Raw genomic sequence first — 6,656 nt, 5'->3', positions numbered from 1 at the left:
TACCCGTCTGGTCAGCGGTCCAGCATCGTGAGCCATACTTGTGGGGAACTGCCGGCCTCTAGGGCAGCCATGGCCTGATGGAAGATGATACGATCTCTAGCTTGATCTCGGTGCATGCGCATGATAAAGCGTGTGAGGAAGATAACAGTAATAACCATGAGCGTACACAGAGCTCCCATTCCTGCCCATTGCTTTACAAAGCTGAAAGAGGAGGATAACCAATTTAGCACTTCAGACATTGGAGCTACATCAACTCTAGTAGCATTAAGGCTAACAATTTGAGATCTAAGAATAGCAGTAAGATTATCAAATTCGTAAGACCAGTTGGTACGTAGCTGAACAGACAAGATTCTAGACAAGTTTGCTGCATAGCTGAAGTTATGGTAAGCTACAGGTGTAACGCACAGTCCCGCCAGATGATAAATACATCCCACGTTTAACAGTTCCTGTAAAATGTCCATTTGTTCTTGAAGTAAGTCCACTCGCTGGTTTACTAAAAGAATCCCTGCTTTTAAGTGTTGATCCACTGTCTGCTGAGTAGATAAGGCAGTAGCAGTCTGTTGAACCACCTTATTGATTGTGGCTGCAGATTGTACAGACGTAGTTAAGGCTACAGCTGCCGCAGTGGCTGCTGCCGCTGATGCAACTATGGCGGTAATGACTGCTGCGGTGATTCCAAAGTCCCTCTTATTTCTGGAAAGCAATACTGGCAATTCATCATCTGTAACAGAGACTGGCATAGGCAAGAAGGTAGGAATACGCATAATGACAGCTCGGTAATATTTGGTTGCGTTCCAACACTGAGAAAGATAGCAGTTAGTTCCAGAGCAGTTGAGAGTCGTGCCATTAAAAACATTAGTTAATAGGAACATAAAAGGAGGGTAGACACACACAGGAGTGGAATACAATGTTATAGTATTGTTACAAGCTATCTTACTGGCCTGGGAAGGGCCTGTGCCAGTATAATCTGAAGTGCGATACCAATAACAGGTCTTAAATGAACCCCCTTTCAGAGCAAACAAAGGTTGAAGATTAGTATATCCTGCTTGGGAGGTAAATAGGAACCAATTATCAAAAGGATTTATACGTAGAGAACTAAGGCGAAAGCCAGAGTAGACAAGGTTTTTGATAAAATCATTCACAGATTGTTGGTATGTAAAGTTTGGGGTGAAATAAAATCCATGTTGAATAGGAGCTGCTTTTTTAGCATGTTGACAACCTGTCCAAATGGGAGGACTAGAAAATTTGGGATCACAAGGAGGGAAAATGCGAGGTGTACGAAATCCAGTAGATGGCAGTTTCAGTCGCTTTGGAATTAATCCTTCAAGAAAGACAACTTGCCCTGAAATAGTAATCTTACTTGTCCCTGTAACTTTACCCTGGGTTATAGTCATACTTTCTTGGAAATCAATCCCTTTAGTAGACTGTCTTAAAAATAACCCTTGCACTTCACGCTGTAATTGAATGCAAGGCCTAAGAGAAGTGTCATTAACAAATTTGTTATTGGTAGAGATATCAAAGCAAAGGGTGCCTGGCAGAGAAAGGGTAGAAAAATTATAAGGTTCTTCCTTGGGATCCATGATGACAGTTGGCAATCCAGTCCTAGGTTCTGTAGAAAACAAAGGTGGGAGGGTAGAGGAGGTGTTAGTTAGCGGTAAAGGATATGGCCAAGCTTTAACTATTGCCCACAGGTCTCGAGTCTTCACCGGTGTCAATGTCATCATTAATAGGGCGCTTATCAGCACGATGTTCTTCATCGTTGTTTTGATGCACCAGTCTAGTCAACCTTTCAGGTATCCAGATCGGTGTTTGCTGATCCTGCAGGAAAACACAAAGAGACCCTCGGACCCACCGAAGAACTGGATCTGGGCCTTTCCATGTTCCTGTGAGAATATCTTTCCATTTTACCCACACTTGAGTACTTGTGGGATTAGCATGCCTTTCTGCAGCCGTATGTCCATTCTTATCCACATTTAAAAAATTTAAAATAAAAAGTACTAGATTTAGTTTATCTTTAGGTGCTCTAAAGTCAGCACCTATTCCCCCTTTTTGTTTTATTAAACAATTTTTTAACGTTAAATGAGTGCGTTCCACTATACCTTGTCCTTGAGGATTATAAGGAATTCCTGTGATGAGTTGTATATTAAAAGTTTGTGTAAATTGTAAGAACCTTTTGGATGTGTAAGCCGGCCCATTATCAGTTTTAATGATTTTTGGGACGCCCCAGGCTGCAAATGCTTGTAAGCAATGTTGTACAACATCTTTAACTTTTTCCCCAGTGTGAGCAGAGGCCATGATCACCCCTGAAGCGGTGTCTACTGAAACATGAATATACTTAAGGTTTCCAAATTCTGAAAAATGAGTAACATCCATTTGCCAAATATGATTAGGTAATAGTCCCTTTGGATTTACTCCAACAGACTGTACTGGCAATAGAGGAGCACAATGTTGACATGTTTTAACAATTTGTCTAGCAATATCTTTAGAAATATTGAATTTTCTTTTAAGGGTGGTGGAATTAACATGAAATTGGGTATGGAACATTTTAGCCTGTTCTAACATAGTAAAAGCAAAAACAGTTTTTGTTGCCCTATCAGCTTCAGCATTAGCTCTGGCAAGTGGACCAGGCAGTCCAGAATGAGCTCTAATATGTCCTACATAAAAGGGATACTTGCGGTCCAAGATTAAGGCACGTAAAGTACGAAAATAAGGAGCAACAGCGGACCCATCAGGGATATAAGGAACAGTCTCCAAACAAGGCACTGATTGTACTATATAATGACTGTCAGATAATAGATTGAAAGGCTGTTCTATCATAATGTTAAAAGCTAAAACTACTGCAGCAAGTTCTACTACTTGGGCAGATGAAGGAGGAAGAATTATAGTTTCTGTTTTATTTCCAATTATTACAGCTCCAACTCCATTTTTTGAACCATTAGTAAAGACCGTTTGGCAATTTGGCAAAGGCTGTGTTCTGGTAATTTTAGGGAATATAACAGGAGTGTTTTTACAAAATTGTATCCAAGGATGTTTAGGATAATGATTATCAAAAGTTGCTGTAGTTGAACAGTGTAAAACAGCCCAATCGTCATCATGTTGAACTAACCACTGTATTTGAAATTTGGTATAGGGGACAATAACAATCTTAGGGTGGCTTCCAAATATTGTAACACAGGCTTCTAACCCCTTATATATCAACTGAGCTGTGGCTTTTGGAAATGTCTGTAACTGTTTTGTAGGCGATGCTGGGAGATTAATACTTTGTAAAGGTCCTCCTTGCCATATAATTCCATATGGACTATGTTGTTCTGGAATAATGATTAACATTAGAGGATGGGATGGATCACATCTTTCTGTATGATCTGACTGTAATCTTTGTTCCACCAATGTAAGAGCTCTTAGTCCTTCTGGAGTAAGGATCCTCGGAGAACAAAGATCAGGATCTCCCTTAAGTATATCAAATAAAGGTTTTAATTCTCCTGTGGTAATTTTCAAATATGGCCTAATCCAATTTATATCTCCAAGAAGTTTTTGAAAGTCATTTAAAGTTTTAAGTTCACTAGTTCTAATAGTTAATTTTAGTGGCTTTACCATAGTAGCCGTAAGTTTAGTGCCCAGATATTCTTGAGTTTCTCCCATTTGTAACTTTTCTGGAGAGATGTTTAAACCATATTGTTGTAGAGTAGATATTAAGAATTGCAAAGCCTTTTCTAGTAATCGTCTATTTTTATGGCAGATAAGGATATCATCCATATAATGATAAATTAATAAATCTGGAAAAGTGTCCCTTGTAGGTTTTAAGGCTCTGTCTACATATATCTGACATAAAGTGGGACTATTAGTCATGCCTTGAGGCAGTACAGTCCATTCAAATCTTTGATCAGGCTGTGCATGATTGAGAGAAGGTAAAGTAAAAGCAAATCGCCAACAATCCTTTGCATGTAATGGAATTGAGAAAAAACAATCTTTTAAGTCTAAAATAATGGTGGGCCAATTTTTAGGTAAGGCTGTGATTAATGGCAATCTCCGTTGTAGAGGACCCATAGGAAACATCTGTGCATTGATAGCCCTTAAGTCATGTAATAATCTCCATTTTCCAGACTTTTTTTAATGACAAAGATGGGTGTATTCCAGGGGGAAGTAGAAAGTTGTAAATGACCTTCTTGTTCTTGTTCTTGTACTAATTTATGAGCCGCTTGTAATTTTTCTGTAGTTAAGGGCCACTGTGGAATCCATTGCGGCTTATCATCTTTCCAAACTATTGGAATAGGTGTAATAACAGTGGCCCCTACATAAAACCCAGCCCTTTGAAATCCTTTTTTGGAGGAGGAAGGGGGATGGGCTGTGAAGACCCTTGTTGTTCCTTCCCTAATCCTAGACCTTCTGTATACTTCATTTTTCTCATCATACGTGTTGCAGGTTTAGAATTAATGTTTGTTGTCAACTTAGCATTCATCTGAGTTAAGACATCCCTTCCCCATAAAGAAATAGGTATTTTACAAATATATGGTTGGAAAACCCCTGAATGACCCTCATTATCCCTCCAAGACAGTGAAGCAGCACTCTGGTTAGGTGATTGAGCCACTCCCAACCCTTGTAAATTTTGATTAGCTGTAACTATAGGCCAACCTTTGGGCCAAACTGCCTCACTTATTATACTTTTATCAGCTCCTGTGTCCAGTAATCCTATAAAAGGTTTATGCCCTACTGTTAATTGCATAATGGGTCTATCTTGGAGGTCCATAGTAAAATTAGCCCAGGGTCCGCCTGTAGACCCGAATCCTTTATCTCCTCTTGTTGTCTCCTTACTAGGCCATAAGGAATGCTGGCTAGGCAAAATTAACATTTGTGCTATTCTGTCTCCTGGAGAAATGACTGTAATCCCTTTGGGTGAAGAAACCATAGCCCTAACTTGTCCTTGAAAGTCTGGATCAATTATTCCTGGGTGGACTATAAGACCTCTTAGAGTAGAAGAACTTCTGCCTAGGAGCAATCCTACTGAGTCTGTAGGAATATTGCCATCCCAGTCTGTGTCTAACATCTGTACACCCATCTCGGACGTTAGTACGAGTCTGGAGGTGGCACAGATGTCCAGTCCTGCGCTCCCTGAGGTGGCCCTTCTGGGACCTGCCTGGACTGTACCTTCTGATCTGATGGCAGATAAGTCCACCTGGGTTTGGTTGGTAAAGACATTGCCACCCCGTACATTTGGTTTGGGCCCCGAGGTGCTGGGCCCGGTCTCCCGTTTTTTGAATTCCCCCAATTATTAGGTGGTAGTGGAATCCCATCAATGTCAGCAACAGATCTACAATCACTTGCCCAATGATTTCCCTTTCTACATCGAGGGCATAATTGAGGCTTGGGTCCTCCTATAGTCCCTGTGGAAGATGTAGCTGTTATTCTACCAGACACTCTTTGAGGACATTGTTTTTTAACATGTCCCTCTTGTCCACATTGAAAACATCCTTTGGGACGAGCCCCCTTTTGGTTTTGCATTACTTGTGTAAGTGCTGCGGCCATAACTTGTCCCTGGATCACAGGTTCTGTAATTTCCCTGCAAATTTTTATGTAAGCAGATAAATCTTTATTCTTCCATGGCCTAATAGCTTCTCTACAGAATCTATTTGCATTTTCAAAAGCCAATTGTTTTATTAATGGCATAGCCTGGTCTGCATCTCCAAACATCCTACCTGCGACCTGCATAAGCCTGTCTACAAAATCTGCATAAGGCTCATTAGGCCCTTGTACTATTTTTGATAGCTGTCCTTGGAGCTCACCAGTGCCACGTAATGTCTTCCAGGCCCTAGTGGCTGCTACAGCTATCTGTTGAAAGACTCCAGGAGGATATTGAATCTGTGCCTGTGGTCCAATGTATGGTCCAGTACCTGTTAACATCTCTAGATTCCATTGTGGATTACCTGCAGCGGCATTCCTGCGCACAGTTTCCTGGCAAAAATCTTGATTTTGAACCTTCCATTCTATATATTGCCCTCCACTCAAAACTGCTCTTGCCAAATTGCTCCAATCATCAGGAGTAAGAAAGAGGGTAGACATAGATTCTACAATAGATACTGTAAATGCTGCTTGTGGTCCATAAGTACTAACTGCTTCTTTAAGCTGCTTTACCAACTTAAAGTCTAAAGGCTGGTGAAACCTTTGTTGATTTTGATCTTCCATAACAGGGTAAAACCCTCTTTCAATCCCATAGATTTCTTTCCATTTTTTTGTTTTACACTCTGAACAGGAGCACTCTTTAGTGCAACCTGGATAAAAAGGAGGAGGCCACTCATAAGGTGGCGCTGAAGGAGTACAAGTCACTTTCTGAGTTACTTCCTCATTTATTTTAAAGTGCGCCACAGGCTTTACTTCCTCTTTGTGTCCTGTCTGTGGTTTCGTTAGTACTTCCTCCTTCTTTTTCCACTGCGCCACTGCATATTTTTGTAAGCTCAACTCTTGTAAAGCCTCTTGTAATGCCTTTTCTTTGTCTTCTAGCTGTTGCCCTATGCCCTCCAATTCCCTTAATGCCTGTTGACTAATTGAACCAGCTTGAGAACATTTTGTTTCCTCACTTATTTTGTGTAATTCTGTATCAGAAAGTCCTTCTTCACTCTCCTCAGAGTCCGACTGAGCACTAACAGATCCTTTTTGTGACTCCT

Source organism: Sciurus carolinensis, chromosome 16 (genome assembly GCF_902686445.1).
Source record: "Sciurus carolinensis chromosome 16, mSciCar1.2, whole genome shotgun sequence".
Taxonomy (NCBI): domain Eukaryota; kingdom Metazoa; phylum Chordata; class Mammalia; order Rodentia; family Sciuridae; genus Sciurus; species Sciurus carolinensis.
The sequence above is the reverse complement of the archived record's forward strand: the minus strand, read 5'-3'. Positions refer to the sequence as shown.